The sequence below is a fragment of the Grampus griseus genome (genome assembly GCF_964374135.1).
Source record: "Grampus griseus genome assembly, chromosome: 18".
Taxonomy (NCBI): Eukaryota; Metazoa; Chordata; class Mammalia; order Artiodactyla; family Delphinidae; genus Grampus; species Grampus griseus.
Window position 1 is genome coordinate 8,755,856 of NC_139012.1, and position 23,359 is coordinate 8,779,214.

At 40.2% G+C, this 23,359-nt stretch overlaps 1 long non-coding RNA gene across 1 annotated transcript in view; it reads right to left on the reverse strand.

Moving 5' to 3' along the window:
* LOC309836135 overlaps positions 1–22,994 on the reverse strand; it is a 31,538-nt gene extending 8,544 nt beyond the window's left edge. Inside the window, exons 1-2 of the long non-coding RNA XR_014298101.1 lie at positions 22,876–22,994; positions 17,331–17,433 (exon numbers count right to left, since the gene is read on the reverse strand). This is a non-coding gene — a long non-coding RNA (uncharacterized lncRNA). The remainder of the gene's footprint in view (positions 1–17,330; positions 17,434–22,875) is intronic.
* Between the last annotated feature and the right edge of the window lie 365 nt (positions 22,995–23,359).

Sequence of the window (23,359 nt, forward strand, 5' to 3'; positions counted from 1 at the left end):
CCCCACCCCCTGCCCCCAGGCTCTTGCAGGAGGCCCAGAAAAGCTGAGTTGACCCAGGGGCTGCCAGGAGAAGAACCCAGATGTGTGAGATTGGGGATGGGGTGGTGGGATTTTTAGCGCCAAGTGAATTTTTTTGAATGTATTTTGTACTGGCTTATTTCTTGTATGTAAATAAAATATTGGTCTCATTTGGAAAAAAACCCATTTTTTTGCCTCATAAAAATTCCATAATGTTAATCATTTTATTATTATATTTTTCATATCACCATTATATTCATGCTAGGATAACAATGCTTCCTCTATTATAAATGCTACTTGATCTCTTTAAAATACATATTTCCTATGTGTGGAATATTTGGGCATGCTTAATAAAATACAAAACTACAAAAATTTCCAATTTTTTTTTTTACCAAGGAAAGTATCTAATTGTATACAACTTACACACAACTTTTAATTTTAATAATAGAAACAATGAAATTATTTCACTTCTTGACATTTATCAAGACTTTAACTCCCTAAGACATGCACTACAACCACGCACTAGATTCTGTCATCCGTATGATGGTTTTGGCATCTGAGTCATGTCTGTTGGGTTTGACAATCAAATTGAGTATTTTATTACTTTTTATTATAGAGAATTTTGAGCATACACACACGAAAAAGACAGTAGTATAATGTACCTCTATGTGCCCCTCACTCAGCCCTTAAACTTTAACCTATAGTCATACCTGCCTCATCCACTTCTCCATTAGTATTTTGAAGAAAATTACAGGTATATAATTTTATCTAAAAATATTTTACATATCTCTACAAGATAACTTTTTAACAACCATCTCATATCTAAGAAGTAACAATAATTATGTAATATCAAATATTCAGTCAGATGATTTCCAACTATCTCATGAATGTCATTTTCTAATAGTTCCCATTCCATTGCTTTTTGTTTTTTCTTCAAATTGAAGAAACCAGGTTGTTTGTTCTGTAGAGTTTCCCACAACCTGCAGTTTGCTGATAGTGTCCCCATTTCAGATGGAAATTATTTAACTTTGAATTCCTACTTGTTCCTTAAAAGGTCTTTAAATAGATTACACAGTGTGCACCATTTAGAGTAAAATGTAGTGTTTCAGAAGACTGCCTGTCACTTCTGGCAATGCAAATTAGAGCTGTCACAGCTATAGGGCTATTATATATTTATCTGCTGTATAGAGATGTTCTATAGTTACATGTTCTATAGGGCTGTTATATAGTTATATGTTATATAGAGCTGTTATATACTTAGAGCTGTTACAGTTGAAATAGCAAAATTTTTTACCATAAATGGTAGGGAGGGATTAAGTGACTAGTTCTTGTATTGTGAAGAACTTGCACTGAGACATCAAATGTCTATTTGTCAATCTATTTGAAAAGTATTACAAAATTTTGAATACCAAATTAGATATGAAAGGGAATATTTATGTAGAGTGAGAAATCAATACACATTTCAAATTGTATAAAGCTGATCAAACTAAAACCATCATGAGTCCAAAAACGATAACTGCTTTTTATACTTGTTATTAACTGCTTAGTACACTTTTTTCCTACTTTTTTTTTGGCTGCATGCTCTTTGATCACCTCTTCATAAAACAACAATTTTGTAATACAATTTTTCCTATAGAGATCAAAAGTGAACCAGTCTTCTGGGGCTTGATCAACACTTGTTGTTTACTATTAACAATTTAGAAAGTTCAAGCACCTTTGCTGACTCAGCGATCATTTAGTACACCATTTCACCTGGAACCACCAGACTTCATCCGAACAGGATGCAGAAAGTACTGTAAGATGCAAGCTGACAAGCTGAGGTGCATAAATGTGTTACTTTGCCCCAGATGTCCTTTCTGTCTGTGGTGCTAGTATAGGTGTGTACTCCAGAAACAAATATCATAAACTCCATGTCATGGAATCCTCATTAAAAAAGAAAGTATAGTGAATGCATCTGCTCTTTCGTTTCTCTTCCGTTTGGAAAAGAACGTCCTTTTTGACTAGGTGTTGTAGAGAATGATTTATAGCTTATAATTTTACACACCTGATGCATGGAAGACTTTTCCAGTTTCCTATCCAAATCTTCCAAGTCTTGTCTCTCCTCTATGACACATATTCCTCTTGCTCTGGGCACTGTAGGAAGCTATATAGCCTTGCACCCTCAAGTCCCAACCTGGGATGTGTCCTTCCCAGTGGGCAGAAGGATTCCTAGAACTTATCTCTATACCAGGATGGCCAGCATAGTTATAGACAACAGTGAATGTCAATCACATAAACATGTAGCCCACTAAACCCAAACTAAATGCATCCTGACTCAACTTCCCCTGAGCCTAAACCCGCAAACACGAAGTCAGATGTGACAAAGTGTAAATCAAAGTGGAAAGCAAGAATACTTTTAACTAATTGGAGTTAAAACGTCTCACTCTCACAAATCTTTGGGGCCCTGAAGCTCAAGCTTCTTTAGCCTTTATGGTGCATCTGCTTATGCAAATCAGATTACATTAATTAATTAATTTCCATATTCTAGCAACAAACATTTATTCAGTGTCTGCCAAGTGCCAGGCCTTGTCCTGGGTGCCGGACCTAACAAAGCACAATCTCAACTTGGGAAGCTCACAGTTAGCAGGTCGAGAAGAGACAGTCCTTGCAAAGCGCTGTGACAGGACAGGATTAGACACATGCATACGTACACAAACACAGCCTGGGGCATCTAATTTCCCCAACGCACATGCATATCTTCCTGGTATCTTTGCTGGAGAAAACAAAAGCAGTTCTGAGGCCAAAATTATTTGTCCTAAGCCATCAGTCAAGAATTACCCATTTTGAATGGGTATTGGCAAAATGATGAACCCCCAAGCCAAATCTTCTGGTGACCCACATGGCCTGCCTTCTTTTAGACACACAATACTCTGGAGGAACCAAGGCATGTGTTTCCTCTTGGCTTTAAAGACCCAAGTTACAATAGACGGTGATGGTGTAGCCATGAGCCGTTAAAACTGGGGAGAGAGATTTAGGCTTGTGTTTTGAGGTAATGAGGGAACTTGGGAGGACAGAGACAGTGTTTGTCATAAGCAAGATGTACACTTAGGTCTGAGAATTTCCTAGTTCTACTGCACACAACTACACCCCTGCAAGGCCTGACGCATTACTTGGAAGAAATAGAGAAAGCAGCAGGAATTCATCCTTGAGTCAGAGGTTACCAAACTTTCTCAGGGCTTTCAGTGCCTCTGGTTTTTTTCATTACACTCCTAGGGCAAAATAAATAAGCCAACAATTCTGCACATTAAGTAGCATAGGTCCAAACAACTTAATTATGATTTATATCTTAATCACTTAGGAGTTGCTTGAAAAAAAAGCAATATAAATCAAAAGAAAAAAATATTTTTATTTCATTCTTAAATAACCACACTTACTAGTTGGATGTGTATACCTGTTGGGCCCTGCACAACGTTTCAAACTTTGGGAATCAGATTGGACACTTCACGCTGATTTTTGTGCAGTACTTTCTTTTCTTTTCGCAACAGCTAAAAGCCTCAGCTTCACAAAGAATTTACATAATGGAAAGGAATGTAGCACCATTGAATGATTGTGAAGTCCCTTGAGCTAGTAGTTCACGCTGTGTCCAACAGATGTCGCTGTGTTTCCCCCACAATTTAAACCAATTCCACGTGGCCACAGGGCATAGGTTTGGGACTGCCCAGAAACGCTAACAAACGGAGCAGGCGAAATAAAAACCCCAAGAAAAGACTGATCTCTGTACCCAAAGGACCAGGGAATGGGAAGCTGAGCAGTACAGAACCCTTTTCACAATACCTGCTCTATTCCAAATATCACAAATAAATCACACCCTTTCCTCTCTCCCCTGGGAACAGTGCGGGTGTGGACTGTTCCCTGTCTATGAGCTGACACAGGGCCCCCATCCTACCAGCCCAGGGTTAAAGTGTCCACAGAGCCTGAGGGTGGTGCCCAGACTTCCACCAAATAAGGTAACTAGCTGGCCAGTTAGAAGATTTAAAGTGGAACTAGAAAAAAGTCCAGAATATCTTCAAATATTACTCATCACACCAAGAACCAGGAACATCTCATCTCACCTCAGTGAGAAAAGACAAGAATCTGTGAAAGATTTTAAAGCAGTCATCATAAAAATGCTCCAATGAGCAATTATGAACACTCATGAAACAAATGAAAAAAAATAATAAAGACACAGAAAAGAAATACAGTGTAAAAGGAAGAATCAATTGAAATTTTTCAAGCTGGAAAATGAAATAAAAGGCTCATTGAATGCGCTCAGTAGCAGAAAATGGAAATGACAAAAGAATCAGTGAGAAACTCCCAAACAGGATAAACCCAAAGAAATTCATGCCAAGATACATCACCGTAAAATTTTTTAAAATAAAAACAAAGAAGGGACTTCCCTGGTGGTCCAGTGGTTAAGAATCTGCCTTCCAATTACAGGGGACGTGGGTTCGATCCCTGGTTGGGGAATTAAGATCCCACACACCACAGGGCAACTAAGCCCACACACTCTGGAGATGGTGTGCCACAATTAGAGAGAAACCCGCATACCCCAACGAAGAGCCCATGTGCCGCAGTGAAAGATCAACTACTGAGCCCATACACCAGATCAACTGCTGAGCCCATACACCACAACTACAGAGCCCGCAGGCTGCAGCTACAGAGCCCACATGCCACAACTAGAGAGAAGCCCACGCGCCACAATGAAAGATCCTGCGTGCCACAGCTAAGACCTGACACAGCCAAAAATAAATAAAAAATTTTTTAAATCATTACATAGGAAAAAAGTTGTTAAAAAAGAAAAAGAAAGATATTGAAAGCACTCTCTGCTATTCAATACCTTCCAGTGAAGCCCCGTTTTACTCAAAGAAAAAAATCAAAGTCCATACAACAGCCTCCAAGGCACTATGTGATCTGGCTCTTTACTAACTTTCCAAGCTCATCTTACATTTCTCTTTCGTTGACTACATTCCAGCCACACAGGCCTCCTTTCTGTCCCTTGAATATACTAGGTATGCCTCCACTTAGGGTCCTTGCTCTAGTTATTCCCCTTCTCAGAATTCTCTTTTCCCAAATATTTGTTGAATTAACTGAATGACAAGAGTGGTAAAATGAGAATATCTACCAGCACACATTCTAAAAGGCTTCCATTATTTCACTAAAATGTCCTATACTGGCTTCCCCAGGTGCTACTCTGATAACATCCAGGTGTTGTCTTGAATGATATGCACTTCTAGTGTCCAGATTATTGTCCCTTGTACTATCATTCAATAATAGCAACTAGTAGGATTTTTTAGAAATAGTCATTGCCAAGTACTGTGCCAGGGAGAGCAAGATGGACCTACAGTGATTTCAGTCAAGTTACAGGATACAAAATCAATATACAAAAATCTGTTGTGTTTCTATACACTAATAATGAACTACCAGAAAGAGAAATTTAGAAAACAATTCCATTTACAATTGCATCAAAAAGAATAAAATACCTAGGAATGAATTTAACCAAGGACATGAAAGATATGTTCACTGAAAACTATAGGACATTAATGGAAGAAATTGAACGAGACACAAATAGATGAAAAGATATCCATGCTCATGGATTGGAAGAATTAATATGGTTAAAATGTTCATACTACCCAAATCAATCTACAGAGTCAATGCAATCCCTGTCAAACTTCCGATGGCATTTTTCACAGAACTAGAAAAACAATCCTAACATTTGTATGAAACCGCAAAAGACCCCAAATAGCCACAGCACTCTTCAGAAAGAAGAACAAAGCTGGAGGCATCAAGCTCCCTGATTTCAAACTGTACTTCAAAGCCATAGTAATCTAAACATATGGTACTGGCATAAAAACAGACACATAGATCAATGGAGCAGAATAGAGAGCCCAGAACTAAATCCATGCATATGTGGTCAATTAATCTACAACAAAGGAGGCAAGAATAAACAAAGGGGAGAAGGCAGTTTCTTCAATAAATGCTGTTGAGAAAACTGGACTGCCACATGCAAAAGAATGAAACTGGAGCACTATCTTATACCATACACTAAAAATAACTCAACATTTATTAAAAACTTGAATGCAAGACCTGAAACCATAAAACTCCTAGAAGAAAACACAGATGGTAATCTCCTTGACATCAATCTTGATGATATTTTGGATTTGACACCAAAAGCAAAACAAGAGGAAAACAGGAAGAAGAAGAAGAAGAAGAAAGAGGAGGAGGAGAAGGGGGAGGACTGCATCAAAAAGTTTCTGCACACGGGCTTCCCTGGTGGCGTAGTGGTTGGGAGTCCGCCTGCCGATGCAGGGGACGCGGGTTCGTGCCCCGGTCCGGGAAGATCCCACATGCCGCGGAGCGGCTGGGCCCGTGAGCCATGGCCGCTGAGCCTGCGCGTCCGGAGCCTGTGCTCCGCAATGGGAGAGGCCACAACAGTGAGAGGCCCGCATACCACAAAAAAAAAAAAAAAAAAAAAAAGTTTCTGCACAGAAAAGGAAACCATCAGCAAAAAAGGCAAACCTACTTAATGGGAGAAAATATTTGCAAATCACATATCTGGTAAGGGATTCATATCCAAAATGTATAAAAATCTCATACAACTCAATAGCCAAAAATCTAACGGAATCACTTTGCTGTACACCTGAAACTAGTACAATATTGTAAGTCAACGATACTTCAATTTTTAAAAAGACAAGAAATAACAAGTTTTGGCAAGGATTCAGAGAAAAGGCAACCCTTGTGCATTATTGGTGGGAATGTAAACTGGTGCAGCCACTATGAAAGACAGCATGGACGTCCCTCAAAAACTTAAAAATAGAGCCACCATATGGTCCAATAATTCCACTTCTGGGTACTTATCTAAAGAAAATGAAAACACTAATTCAAAAAGATATATGCAGCCCTATGTGCGTGGCAGTATTATTGACAATAGCCAAGACAGAAACAACCTCAATGTCCATTGATGGATAAACAGGTAAAAAGGATGTGATTGATATATTTTTTTTTCAGCCATTAAAAGAAAGAATGAAATCTTGCCATTTGTGACAACATGGATGGACCTTGAGGGCATTATAATAAGTGAAAGAAGTCAGACAGAAAAAGATATGATCATATGATCTTATATGTGGAATCTAAAAACAAACAAAAAACCCAAACTCATGGATGTAGAGGACAGATTGGTGGTTGTCTGAGGCATGGGGTGGGGTGTAGACGAAATGCATGAAATGGATCAAAAAAAAAAAAATCCAGAGGGAGAGGGAGATGGGGGGAAGCAATTCTATTACTTGCAGCAACAGTGATGGCTTGATACAACTTAACATTCCATTTCTTCTAAAATTCATAGTTCCCTGCAGGGAGAACATACTACCAAATTCCTATATTTTTACTAATTTCATTTTAAGACATATGAATTTCATATTTAAGATGTTTTCTAGTTTAAAAAAAACACACCTGTCTAAGATCTATTCCTGATTCCTCTGGACAACATATAAACAATTCCATGGTTTTCCCAGCAACTCAGATAGACATTCCCCCTAAATACCCAGCAAGGCATAGTACTGCATCTTTGCCAACTCATTAGTAGATTTAGAACATGCATATCATCATAGGATTACAAGAATTATTACAAAATAAGCCATATCACCTCTCCTTACTGACAAAAATAGACTGGAACTCTGGAAAGGAAAGCTCGCCCTTCATCCAAGAATCTCAACTGATTGTGAGCTGCTGCACAGTAAATTTATCAGGACTCGGCATTACTCTGTGTTCATTCTAAGCTAACATGTCATCAGTTCTTCAAAACTCAGCTGTTACTGCCATGTCATTTTCCAAAAGGAGTAAATACATTTCAATATACATTCTAAACAGTGAATGATACCATCCTGAGGCACAATGCAGAGCCATGTGACCAGACCGTGCGTGACCATTTCTTTAGGGAAGTTCTGTTCCCCCCGATGCCAGGGAGAGCTCATCAGCCAACACTGATGAAGCACCAGGCACGCTTGATATCCATCCTAACATTGACTTTTCACGTGGACCCTGGCGTTATTACTCCCATTTTACAGATGTGGAAACTGAGGTTCAAAGTTTCGATAACTTGGCCAAAGTCACCAGTTAAGGGGCAACATCTGAGTTCTAGCCCCAGTCTAATTGCAAAGCCTCATTAGAGAGCAGGATACACAATTCACATTCCCTTTAAGATCGGGTGTGAGATTTCAGAGGCAGCTACTTTAGGCTGTGTTTCCAGACACAGAGGGGAGGCACTCTTTGGTCCCCCTTTCGGAAGCTTCGGTCTCCTCTCTGCCCCTCCTTGAACTTCTCCGCACTCCCATTTTTCCAAAGCTGCTACTCTTCCCCAACTGGCCAGCTGAAGCAAACAGGAAAGCGGAGAGGCACAGAATTTCCTGCCAGGAGACCATGGGGTCAGGTCCAGCTCTGTTACTATCTGCCCAACCTCCCTGGGTTTTCTATTGTAAAATAAGAGCGCTGTGCTAGGTTAATGGTTTCCCCTGTGTGAGTCTAAATAAAAGATACCTGACTTTTTAGCTGGGATGATCTCAGCTGTCTCCTAGCCTAAAATACCACGATCGGCAGTGAATTCTCATGAAGCCTTTCCTGACGGCTCCCACCAGCCCGTCCTCATCTCTTCCTTCTCTGAATTCATGGCTCATCATTTGTGCATACAAGGATGACCTGACATTTACAGGGCCCAGGGCAAGAATGCAAAGGGAGACCCACACACCATTTGTCTAAATATGCAAAAGTTATCAATAAACTAACAAGCCATTATATAAAACGTGTTCTATCCATCCTTCAAGGTGACAACTGAATCTTCATAACGCACTGGGAGCCTGGGCTCAAATTTAGAATCCTCAGACCTCTTGGAGATCTGCACGGGAAAGTGACAGTGCAGGAGGGGTAATCTTGTCTCAGGACTCTGGCCCACAGCCCTCCCCGCTTCCTTCCCAACTTGGCCCGTTCTCCCAAGGAAGGACATCACGTTTGCGGGTGTGAACACAGCAGCACACGCATGCAAGTTCCATCAACCTTCCCCAACACACACATGCACACACACACACACAGAGCTGTCCCTTGCCCCCTGCTGGGTCCTACCGTGTGTGTTCATTCTCTGGAGAAGAGACTTGGAAAAGAACACATTCAGACCCTGAGAGTTGGCTCAGGACCTTAGGATTGGGATGGGGTGGAATCCTAGGAACACACAGCACGGTCCCTAAGAAGGTGGGTGGACACCTCCCCTGTCACACACTCCTTCCCGGGAAGGTGGGCTCTGTACGGAAGAAAGCCGGGCCCACCAAGGCAGGGGTGCAGAGCAGGGGACCCTCTTGCTGAAGGCAAGAGGGTCATTCCTTTCATGCTTTCTTAACTTTTAGCTCCCCTTATTTTCCTCTTCTCAGATAAGATCTTTAGACAGTTTTGCTGCCTGTGGGTACCAGGTTTAGGTAAGAGAACTGGTTATTGTACTCCCAGCCTATTGACAGGGTTTCGTTTGCAGAACACCTTTTCTCTTGCAAGATCCCTTACTTAACATTTATACAGAATTCTAGAAACCTGATCTACCATCAACCATTTGGATTTAACTATATATCACTAGAGTCATCGCTCAAAACTATTTCCTCTCCACTTCATCTTGAAGTTGATTTTCTAATTTACCTGTTGTTTATTGTAACCAGATTTCTCTAGTATATTCATCACATGAAATATCGGCGTTTCAATCTTTGAAACCACGTATGTCCACGTAGGTGTTTCTGTTGCTACCCGGATGTATGGTTCTTCGGCTGGATGTGGGAATCTTGGATTACAGCCTTTTCTAGCAGCAGTTTGTAAATACCATCTAACTGTCTCCCAGCCTCGAGTAATGACAAATGAGACATTCAACACTGCTCCAAATCTTTTTCTTCGGTTAAGTGTCTTATATTTTAGCTCAGAAGCTGTTCTGCTTTGTAGCGGGTGAGCCCAGCAGAGAGTGAGGAGGAAGCTAGCAAGGTCCTCTGCACCTGAATCCTGGCAGATCCCCAGGCAAAATATGGAAGTCTGGAAGCCCAGCAGCTATTTTGCTCAAAAGAAGTAGTTGGGCGGGCTTCCCTGGTGGCGCAGTGGTTGAGAGTCCGCCTGCTGATGAAGGCGACACGGGTTCGTGCCCCGGCCCGGGAGGATCCCGCGTGCCGCAGAGCGGCTGGGCCCGTGAGCCATGGCCGCGGAGCCTGCGCGTCCGGAGCCTGTGCTCCGCAACGGGAGAGGCCACAACAGTGAGAGGCCCACGTACCGCAAAAAAAAAGTAGTAGTTGGGCGAGGAAGGGGGCACAGAAGCGTTTGGGTCACCATCTCCCCAGAGAGCTCCCTACATTCACAGCACTTTGTAAATGCACCTGTGAAATCTCAAAGAATTCTGACCAATTACCCTCCACGATGCCATTCCCTACTCATATACCATAATATATGATCATGTTCTTTCTTCTACAACCTCATAATGATTAGATACTGTCAATCTTTAAAAAATTTTTCCATCTAATGAATATTAAATGGTATTTCATTGTTATTGTTTAAATAGCTTTATCGAGATAGAGTTGAACACAGTAAACTACATATTCTTCAAATGTACAATTTTCTAAGTTCAACACATTTGACACCCATGAAACCACCACCACAAACAAAATAATAAACATATACATCACTCCCCAAAATTTCCTTGTGCTTTTTAAAAAAATGTCTCCATCCTGCCTTTCTTCACCCGCTCCACCCTCATTCTGCAGGAAACCACTGGTCTGCTTTCTGACACGATAATTAGTTTGCATTTTGTAGAATTTTATATAAATAACATAATTATTTTGAGATTCATCCATGATGTTGCATATATCAATTGCTCATTCCTTTTTTTTTTTTTTTTTTTTTTGCGGTACGCGGGCCCCTTACTGTTGTGGCCTCTCCCGTTGCGGAGCACAGGCTCCGGACGCGCAGGCTCAGTGGCCATGGCTCACGGACCCAGCTGCTCCGCGGCATATGGGATCTTCCCAGACCGGGGCACGAACCTGTGTCCCCTGCATCGGCAGGCGGACTCTCAACCACTGCGCCACCAGGGAAGGCCTGCTCATTCCTTCTTACTGCTAAGTAGTACTTCGTTTCGTTGTATGAATATACCATAATGTATCAATTCACCTATTGTTAAACAATAATGTCTAGCTTTTGGCTACTGTGAATACAATTGCTAGGAGTATCCATGTACACATCTTTGTATAGATGTTCTCCCTCATTTCATTTATGTAAACATCTAAGTGAATGGCTGGATTTTAGGTCAGATCTTTGTTTAACTTTTTACTAAACTATGGAGCCATAGTTCTGGAACACAGTCCTGGGTTCACGCCCACTTCTCTGTGGCCTGGAAACTTGATGCAAGAAAATGGGTTAATCACAGGGCTCACCTCTCGTGTTTTCTGTTTCTCTGGGGTCACTTTCTTTTGTTGCCTGATGTTCAGTACGTTGGCAACCACTGTTTTCTACATGTTGCCTAGTTTTTTGTTGTTTCAGGCAGGTGGGTAAACCCAGTCCCATCTCAACCATGTGCAGAAGTGTACCTTTTCCTACGCTTTAAATTCTTTTTTATCTTTGTCACTCTTTAAAAAAAATAATAAATACATTTAAGGCTACAATTTTTCTGGTGACTGTTTTTTTACATGTCCCCTGAAGTTTTGATACTTTGTTCCTTTTCTGCTCATTTTAATGGTTTCTAATTTCTACTTTGTTGTATGACTTCATCTATTGTCTAAAAGACGTTAAATGATTTTATTATAAAACATGTCCCAAATTTCAGAGAACAGTGCCATGAATGCCTATATACCATTTCCCCAGATTCAACAGTTAACAAGATTTTTCCACATTTATTTCAACGATGCATGTCTGTTTTCTTTTTCTTTGCTAAAGTATTTTCGAGAGAATCCTAGACATGTCATTTCCCTCCAGCATATTTTAGTCCCTAAAATATAAAAACATTTTCTTCTTTAATCACAATGTTATTATCACATGTAATAAAATTAACAGTAATTCTTCAGAACCATTTTATGATCAAGTTCTCCTGATTGTCTTAACATATTTGTACACATTATTCAAAACAGAATGGAATCAGGTCCACTCATTACATTTGTTGGTTGTGCCTTTTAAGGCTCTTTTCATCAAACTGAGTCCTCCCCCTTCCTCCACAATTGGCTTGTTCAATAAGCCAGACCAGTTGTCCTATAGAATGTCCCACATTCTGATTTGTTTTTTCGTATCTCTGTGATTTTATTTAACTTCTTTCCTATCCCCTGTATGTCTTCTAGTTCGCCCTAGAGACTTGATTAGATTCAGGTTTAACTTTTTTTTGGCAGGAATATGTTCCAGCTGGTGCTGTGCTCTTCATATTGCATTACATCTGGAGGCACCTAATGTCTGGTTTCTATTTTTAGTGATGCTAAGACTGATCAAAGGGTTTGGGTGGTGACAGCCTGATCTCTCCATCATAGCTCCCCACCAATCATTGGTCAAGTGATATTATCCTTTGATGACTATTGCCTGATTCAATTATTTCATTAGGGGTGGCTAAGTGATACTTTCCTATCATTTCTTTCGTATGTATTAGCTGGAATTCCTCTGTAAATAAGAACTGTCACTCTTCAGTTAGGGCTATTTGATTATCCTGAAAGGCAAGATAACTCTTTCCTTCTAATTGCCAATTTTCAGAGTAAGAAATTGGTGTCCCCTATCCTTCTCAAACTCTTCCAAAATATAGCAGAGGGAGGAACACTCCCAAACTCCTTCTACGAGGCCACCATCACCTTGATACCAAAACCAGACAAGGATGTCACAAAGAAAGAAAACTACAGGCCAATATCACTGATGAACATAGATGCAAAAATCCTCAACAAAATACTAGCAAACAGAATCCAACAGCACATTAAAAGGATCATACACCATGATCAAGTGGGGTTTATTCCAGGAATGCAAGGATTCTTCAATATACGCAAATCTATCAATGTGATAAACCATATTAACAAACTGAAGGAGAAAAACCATATAATCATCTCAATAGATGCAGAGAAAGCTTTTGACAAAATTCAACACCCATTTATGATAAAAACCCTGCAGAAAGTAGGCATAGAGGGAACTTTCCTCAACATAATAAAGGCCATATATGACAAACCCACAGCCAACATCATCGTCAATGGTGAAAAACTGAAAGCATTTCCACTAAGATCAGGAACAAGACAAGGTTGCCCACTCTCACCACTCTTATTCAACATAGTTTTGGAAGTTTTAGCCACAGCAATCAGAGAAGAAAAGGAAATAAAAGGAATCCAAATCGGAAAAGAAGAAGGAAAGCTGTCACTGTTTGCAGATGACATGATCCTATACATAGAGAACCCTAAAGATGCTACTAGAAAACTACTAGAGCTAATCAATGAATTTGGTAAAGTGGCAGGATACAAAATTAATGCACAGAAATCTCTGGCATTCCTATATACTAATGATGAAAAATCTGAAAGTGAAATCAAGAAAACACTCCCATTTACCATTGCAACAAAAAGAATAAAATATCTAGGAATAAACCTACCTAAGGAGACAAAAGATCTGTATGCAGAAAATTATAAGACACTGATGAAAGAAATCAAAGATGATACAAATAGATGGAGAGATATACCATGTTCTTGGATTGGAAGAATCAACATTGTGAAAATGACTCTACTACCCAAAGCAATCTATAGATTCAATGCAATCCCTATCAAACTACCACTGGCATTTTTCACAGAACTAGAACAAAAAATTTTGCAATTTGTATGGAAACACAAAAGACCCCTAATAGCCAAAGCAATCTTGAGAACGAAAGAAGGAACTGGAGGAATCAGGCTCCCTGACTTCAGACTATACTACAAAGCTACAGTTATCAAGACGGTATGGTACTGGCACAAAAACAGAAAGACAGATCAATGGAACAGGATAGAAAGCCCAGAGATAAACCCACGCACATATGGTCACCTTATCTTTGACAAAGGAGGCAGAAATGTACAGTGGAGAAAGGACAGCCTATTCAATAAGTGGTGCTGGGAAAACTGGACAACTACATGTAAAAGTATGAGATTAGATCACTCCCTAACACCATACACAAAAATAAGCTCAAAATGGATTAAAGACCTAAATGTAAGGCCAGAAACTATCAAACTCTTAGAGGAAAACATAGGCAGAACACTCTATGACATAAATCACAGCAAGGTCCTTTTTGACCCACCTCCTAGAGAAATGGAAATAAAAACAAAAGTAAACAAATGGGACCTAATGAAACTTAAAAGCTTTTGCACAGCAAAGGAAACCATAAAGAAGACCAAAAGACAACCCTCAGAATGGGAGAAAATATTTGCAAATGAAGCAACTGACAAAGGATTCATCTCCAAAATTTATAAGCAGCTCATGCAGCTTAATAACAAAAAAACAAACAACCCAATCCAAAAATGGGCAGAAGACCTAAATAGACTTTTCTCCAAAGAAGATATACAGACTGCCAACAAACACATGAAAGAATGCTCAACATCACTAATCATTAGAGAAATGCAAATCAAAACTACAATGAGATATCACCTCACACCAGTCAGAATGGCCATCATCAAAACATCTAGAAACAATAAATGCTGGAGAGGGTGTGAAGAAAAGGGAACCCTCTTACACTGTTGGTGGGAATGCAAATTGATACAGCCACTGTGGAGAACAGTATGGAGGTTCCTTAAAAAGCTACAAATAGAACTACCATATGACCCAGCAATCCCACTACTGGGCATATACCCTGAGAAAACCATAATTCAAAAAGAGTCATGTACCAAGATGTTCATTGCAGCTCTATTTACAATAGCCCAGAGATGGAAACAACCTAAGTGTCCATCATCGGATGAATGGATAAAGAAGATGTGGCACATATATACAATGGAATATTACTCAGCCATAAAAAGAGACAAAATTGAGCTATTTGTAATGAGGTGGATAGACCTAGAGTCTGTCATACAGAGTGAAGTAAGTCAGAAAGAGAGAGACAAATACCGTATGCTAACACATATATATGGAATTAAAAAAAAAATGACATGAAAAACCTAGGGGTGAAACAGGAATAAAGACACAGACTTACTAGAGAATGGACTTGAGGCTATGGGGAGGGGGAAGGGTAAACGGTGACAAAGCGATAAAGAGGCATGGACATATATACACTACCAATCGTAAGGTAGATAGCTAGTGGGAAGCAGCCGCATAGCACAGGGAGATCAGCTCGGTGCTTTGTGACTGCCTGGAGGGATGGGATAGGGAGGGTGGGAGGGAGGGAGACGCAAGCGGGAAGAGATATGGGAATATATGTATATATATAACTGATTCATTTTGTTGTGAAGCGGAAACTAACATACCATTGTAAAGCAATTATACTCCAATAAAGATGTTAAAAAAAAAAAAAAGAAATTGGTGTCCTCAAGTGGGAAGGAGCCGTATAGCACAGGGAGATCAGCTCAATGCTTTGTGACCACCTAGAGGGGTGGGATAGGGAGGGTGGGAGGGAGACGCAAGAGGGAGGAGATATGGGGATATATATATATGTATAGCTGATTCACTTTGTTATAAAGCAGAAACTAACACACAATTGTAAAGCAATTACACTCCAATAAAGATGTTAAAAAAAAAAAGAAATTGGTGTCCTCAGACAAAACTACAATTCAAAAAGCTACACGCACCTTTATGATCATAGCAGCACTATTAACAATAGCCAAGACATGGAAGCAACCTAAATAGCCATTGACAGAGGAATGGATAAAGAAGATGTGGCACATATACAATGGAATATCACTCAGCCATAAAAAAGAATGAAATAATGCCATTTGCAGCAACATGGATGAACCTAGAGATTATCATGCTAAGTGAAGTAAGTCAGACAGAGAAAAACAAATACCATATGATATCACTTATACGTGGAATCTAAAGTATGACACAAATGAACGTACCTACGAAACAGACTCACAGATGTAAGGAACAGACTAGTGGTTGCCAAGGCTGGGGACAGGGATGGGGTGGGAGTTCGGGGTTAGCAGATGCAAACTATTATATATAGAATGGATAAACAACAAGGTCCTGCTGTATAGCACAGGGAACTGTATTCAATATCCTGTGATAAACCATAATGGAAAAGAATATGAACGAGTATATATATATACACATGTATAACTGAATCGCTTTGCTGTACAGCAGAAACTAACACAACGTTGTACATCAACTATACTTCAAAAAAAAACAAATGAAATTGGCTCCCTGGTACTTCCAGTGATGTCCAATGAGCTGGGTCGCTCTCTCTCTCTCTCCCTCTCTCTTCTTCTCTCTTCCATATATTCAATTGGTTAAATTAATTGAAAGAACACATGACTCTTATTAATTCCCCAGCTGTGCCCCTTTGTGAGTTGAGGGTCCCCTAGAGCCAGAAGCTTGGCTTCATGGAAGAGGCGGGGGATAAAATTTCCCTCAGAGAGCTAGCGGCCACTTTTTCACAGACAGTTGTGATGCTGCTGGCTCAGGTGGGCTGAAACCTTCACAAGCAGGGCTTGTTGGGTTCTCCGCACCTTCTAGTCATTGAGTTGAAGTTTACCCACCTCAGATGGGAATATCCAGCAAGAGGGTCACCTGGCCTTCATGAGAGCACAAGAGCCCAGCAGCTGCTTTTCAAAAGCGGGAGTGCCAGTGGGAGCAATCGCATCGGGGAGCGACAAGTTCAAGGCCTCGGGGTGCGTCTGAGTAGAGGCTGCCTCTCTTTGCCCGAGATTCCAACGGGCATAATCGTTAGTCACAGTGACTTATAGCTTGGACGAGTCAGGATGACAGGTCCCCAAGGGTGGTAGTACTTCTCTACATGACCAGAATCATTCCCTCTGGCACTTATGGGACAAGAAGTACAAGCACATAACACATCAATCCGTGCCATACGTCCATATGTAAAAGCAGCTACGCCAGCCATGTTCATTAACTTCACACCTTATTAGAGAAATATACATTTAATATACTTGCTGAAAGGGACACTTGCTGGTATCTATTTTTGCTTGGGTCGAGTCAAGAGAAAGAAACCACACCGTAATTTAAGAGGGAAAGTTGAATGTAAAGAACTAATAACTGTAACAGGAGATTGGAATAATGAGGCACTGGCTATTAAAAAGAGAACGAAAGAATGTAGAAAGAGCAAAAACAGGGAGCAGCCACTGTTCTTAGGGCTGAGACGGAACCCCCTGTTCTCCACTTACCCCACCAGTCGGGCTGAAATCCACATCTTGTTGAGAGGGCAGGCTGCGGCTTGCTGAGAAGTTGTCGTGGTGTTGTGCTGGCCATATTCCTTGGAAATCTGCCCTAGAGGATACCAGGGAAAGGTGTTCATGGGGAAGGACGGAGCTACAAAACCGCCCAAGGGTGCCGGGGGAAAGGGCGGCACGCTGCTGCCACTGATGCTGCTGGCTACCAAGTACTGCATGCAGAGCAGTGGACGAGCAGTGAGCTCTGGGGAAGCGGGGTCCTGGGCAAGCCACCCGCTCCAAAGGAGGCTAACCTGGGATGTCTGCTGGGCTGAGGGACACACCTGAACCCTGTCCTCCTGCGCCCTCTACTGACAAAATCTAGCATTGTTCCATCTGGCAAAGGAAAAATCTTTAAAGGAACCACACCTATTTTCGCAGAGCAGGCAAAAAAGGGTGAATATGGAGCAGAAAGCCAGGAAGCCCGTGATTGGCACCATATACCTGTTGAAAGGGACCTTTGCTTGTATCGATATTTTAAAAAAAAAAAAACAGAATAAAATGTTAAGTTAAAATTGTAAGTGGCAGGACTTTCGGTGTTTATTATATCCATTTTGTAACTTTCTAGATATTTTAAATCTAATCTTGGTGAGAAAAAGTGCTTGATATATTACTTAAGCTTGAGAACCCTTGAGCTGGTAGATAAATCCCTCTACGTCTAAAGAAACTGATCTACATGAAATTTTTTAACTTGTATGATCTTAATTCTGTTGAAGAAATAACTTGTTCCCATCATTTATTCATACTTTAATTTATTCATTAAACATTTAAGAGCAACTCTTCTATGCTGATAACCATACCAGCTCCCAACCCTCCAGTTCTTCACATCCAGGAGGCGAGAGACAAAATCTTGGCTAGTTAAACTGGACAGAAGAGAATGTAAGCGACATTTACACTCAGAAGTAGTTTTGGAAGTCCACCTGGTACAGTGATGCCTGTGTTGTGCTGAAGGAAATAATAAGAATTATCCAAGAGAGAATATTTCAGAGAGAAAAGCAATTGTTTGAAAAAAAGTAAAAAGTCTAGCTCAATTTTCACCTATAAATTAATTAAACCAAGAGAATGGAAAAATGTATACTCTAAATAAGAAACATCTAAACATTTTAAAATGAGATATAGTCAAAATAAAGTGAGTAATAAGTTTGATGGAGTTGAAGCATTTATAAATGATCTGTGATCCTACAGCTCTCATTGTGCCAGAAGAGTTAAGAGAGACAGAGAGGCTACATTTGGGTCAGTCAATTTTCTGACCATCTGCAATGCTAAAGATTTTAAATGGTTGGGATAACTCAGCATGCATTTCAGACTAGAACCAACACATTCTGGGACAGGTAACACATATACCTTTCATGAAATGTGCATTTTATCACATTCATCTTCTAAGTGAAATAACATTTGCATGTTCTCTCCTGCCCATCCTGGGCTTCTCAAAGAGATACTGCAAGATAAGATCGCTGTTTTCCATGTATGTGCAACTGAGTATTTCCGATCTTATTGTCTATGTGTTGAGGCATCCTGCAATCTTTTCCTTCGGGAGAAGCCACTGTGCTGTTATTCCAATACCTAGAGTGATTCATATGTCTGGAATGAAAAGACGATCCCAAACCGGTTCCACTGATAATGCCACTGTCATTGCTGTGCTGGGCAGAGGACCAAGGCTCTAACTAAATCAGCTGATCTTTTGACACATGTGTAAAACACTTAAGCTGCCCTGCCATTCGGGGTTTCAGCTTGCACTGACTTCTCGACTGAATTCTGATTTCTACTCAGGGTTTTCTGTAAGGGATTAGAAAAAGATCGACTTGTTAAATTTGTTTCTTGCGGAACACTAAAATGGAACCTATCCTGTATCGCGATTAAAATCTCTTAACTGAAATGTTAAATCTTGAGGCTTTTTATTGTTCATTTACTTTTTTAATTAATAACTTTATTTTTTAGAGAAGTTTTTAGTTCACAGTAAAACTGAGCAGTAAGTATGGAGAGTTCCCATATACCACCCCCACTCCCTCACATGCACAACCTCCATCAACATTTCTACCAGGGTGGTACCTTTCTTACAATATATGGACCTGCACCAATACATCATCATCACCTAAAGTCCATAGTTTACATTAAGTTTCATTCTTAGTGTTGTACGTCCTATCACTTTTTTAAAAAATTTATTTTATTTTTGGCTGCTTTGGGTCTTCATTGCTGCGTGCGTACTTTCTCTAGTTGTGGTGAGCGGGGGCTACTCTTCATTGCGGTGCGCGGGTTTCTCATGGCCGTGGCTTCTCTTGTTGTGGAGCATGAGCTCTAGGCACGTGGGCTCAGTAGTTGTGGCTCGCGAGCTCTAGAGCGCAGGCTCAGTAGTTGTGGCGCACGGGCTTAGTTGCTCCGCAGCATGTGGGATCTTCCCGGACCAGGGCTCGAACCCGTGTCCCCTGTATTGGCAGGCAGATTCTTAACCACTGCAACACCAGGGAAGCCCACATGCTATCACTTTTGACAAATGTATGATGATGTGGACCCAGCATGATAGTATCATACACAGTAGTTTTACTGCCCTAAAAATCCTATGTGCTTAATTCCCGTTTTTATCCCTAACTCTCCCTTAACCCCTGACAACTACTGATCTTTTTACTATAGTTTTGCCTTTTCCAGAATGTTGTATAGTTGGAACCATACAGTGCATAGACTTTTCAGATTGGTTTCTTCCACTTAGTAATATGTATTTAAGATTCCTCTATGTCTTTTTTTAGCTCATTTCTTTTTTTAGCGCTGAATAATATTTCATTATCCAGATGGATCACAATTTGTTTATGCATTCATCTACTGAAGGCCATCTTGTTTGCTTCCAAGTTTTGCAATTATGAGTTTATGGGTAAAGCTGCTATCAACATCCACATGGAGGTTTTTGTGTGGGCGTACTTTTTTATCCGCTTTGGGTAAGCCAAGGAGCAAGGTTGTTGGATCGTATGGTAAGAGTATGTTTAGTTTTGTAAGAAACCACCAAACTGTCTTCCAAAGCGGCTGGACCATTTTGCATTCCCACCAGAGGTGAATGAGGGTTCCCGTTACCCCATATCTTCACCAGAATTTGGCCTTGTCAGTGTTCTGGAATTTGGTCATTCTAACAGGTGGATGGCGGTATCTCACTGTTGTTCTAATTGGCATTTCCCTGATGATATATGATATGGAGCATCTCTTCATATTATTAGCCATCTGTGTATCTTCTTTGGTGAGGTGTCTGTTAAGGGCTGTGGCCTATTTTTAAATCAGTTGTTCATTTTCTTAGTGTTGAATTTTAAGAGTTCTTCGTATATTTTGAATAACAGTCCTTTGTCTGATATATCTTTTACAAATATTTTTTCTCAACCTGTGGCCTGTCTTGTTCTCTTGACATATATTTGTCCTTTGCAGAGCAGAAGTTTTTAATTTGAATGAAGTCCACCTTATCAATTATTTGTTTCATGGATGAAGTTTATTTTTATTTGACTCATTATTTTACTTTTAACCCTGATAAACATTACTGTCCTCTAATCTTGCTGCTGCCCTCATAGAGACGATTAATTGAAACTTTCCTCCTACACGTTGATGCTGTTTCTGTGGATCCCACAAAATTGCTGTGAGCATCAAATGAGACAATGTTTATGAACAGGTTTTGGAAACTGAAAAGCACGTGTACCCATGTCAGGTAGCATTACTAGTCTCTTGATAGCAAACACACTTTTATTTTTTCTTTGGCCAATGGATTGTATCCATGATACCAGTTAAAAAGAGATCAAGTTCATATTACAGTTGACAATACCATTTGGAATCTAAGAAATAAGAGGCAGCAAATGTCATCTTTAATTCCAGAGGTTGTCAACTTTCACTCTCCTACAGAGAGAGTGGGTCTGTTTCAGCGCTTTCTTCTGTCTCTGGAAGCACCAAGAATTATTTTGTGATTTTGCAAGATTTTCCCAGTTTACATTCATCTCCTGCTTCAGGATTTTCTTTCCATTTATTTTGGTATAACTAAATAAAAGTGCAGTACACTTTAACCGAATAAGTGAAGACAAGAAAGAGAAACCAGAGCGAGAGAGAAGGAGAATAGGTGACGCTCCAAAAGTTTCTGAGTTTTCTTGCTGAAATTCTAGTCAACAACTATAGAAAGACAAAGTGTCATTATTGGCAAATGTCCTAAAGAAGTGGTTTATGACAGCTCATGTTACCTCTATCCCACTGTAATGAGAGTATATATTTGGAGCTCTCTTTCCACTAACGAGAGGGAAAGGTCTTGAAAAAAGACAATTTCTTAGAGCATCTTCAATAGATTTATTCCTTGGTTCTTTATAATTTTCATTACGTTGCAAATGGCATATTTTAAAAATTATCCTTTCTAAAATGTTGTGGTTGTGTATCATATAGTTTTTGTACATGTTCTTGTACAAACTTGAACTCTTTCATTAGTTCTAACAGTTTATTGATGGAATCTATTGACTATTCCATATAGGAAATCCTATGGTATGAAATGTATTTCTTCCTTTCTAATCATTACACCTCTGACTTATTTCCTTGTTTTTATTGTACTGTCCAGACCTGCAGCACAGCACTGACTATGAAGAGTGAGAGCAGACACCTTTTTTTTTCCTGTCTTTGTCATTTTTCTCCATTTAATATAATTCATGCTGAGGGCTCTCAGAGGATACCATTTATCATGTTAATGAAGTTTTCTTTTATGTTTGTTTAAAAAAATCATGAATGATGTTGACTTATAACAAATCTTTTTTGTGTGTGTGTATCTTTTAAGGACATCATATGGCTTTTCTCCTCTAATCTGTTAAAGGGAAGACTTACACAAATAGATGTTTTTTCCAGCAATGAAGGTAGAATTCTTTTCTGGTTAGCTCAATAATGGGCAGTCACTGGAGAAAATTCAACCAGTATATGAGTGTGTATGAGACACGCCTTGTGTGGCTCTTCAGATCATGCTTTCCTGCTCTCTGCTGCCTGACCCTGGGCTTCTTTAGGCCAGGGGGTCGCTTTACATCATCAAGAGAAAGTTCAGAGAGCTTTGCTTGATAGGAACCTATTGTTATTTTTTTAAACATCTTTATTGGAGTATAATTGCTTTACAATGGTGTGTTAGTTTCTGCTTTAAAACAAAGTGAATCAGTTATACATATACCTATGTCCCCATATCTCTTCCCTCTTGCGTCTCCCTCCCTCCCACTCTCCCTATCCCACCCCTCTAGGTGGTCACAAAGCACCGAGTTGATCCCCCTGTGCTATGTGGCTGCTTCCCACTAGCTATCTATTCTACGTTTGGTAGTGTATATATGTCTATGCCGCTCTCTCACTTTGTCACAGCTTAGGAACCTATTATTAAGCGAGAAAACAACTCTCTACAAGTGGGGAGACTTGGAGAGGAAAAGTGGTCAAAGCTGAGCTCTCACCAGCTACAGCTCTGCTAGTAATGAGCAAAGAAGAAAGGAAGCCTGTTGCTTTCTGTTGTGATGGGTCCCCAGAAACTTACATCTCTTCTAGGGCAGCACACTGCAGAGGCCTGCTTGTTCCAGGCTGACCGGCCAGGATGCTGGAAGGTTACCCGGACACGGGGAGATCTTGTGTTCAACTTGAGTTTTCTTGCTGAAGTTCCAGCCAACAACTGTAGGAAGAAAGGTCATCATTGGCAAAAGTCCTAACGAGGTGGTTTATGACAGTTCATGTTACCTCTAACCCACTGAAATGGGAGTTTTGTTGAAGGTCAGAGTCAGCATAGTGGGGAAATCAGGACAGTTTAAACTTTGGTTATGTGACTATGAGTACTTGGTGGAGGGCAGTTTTCAAACTGGGGCTTCCATTTTGTTTTTTCTTTAATAATATCTTCATTTCCAATATTTTTACTGACTGTCTCTCTCCATCTATATATGAGAGTATGTGCGTGTGCGCGCGCGCATGTGTGATACGTGTCTTTTCTCTCTTCGTCAGGTATGTCCCCTTAAGTGCGTTAATTTTTC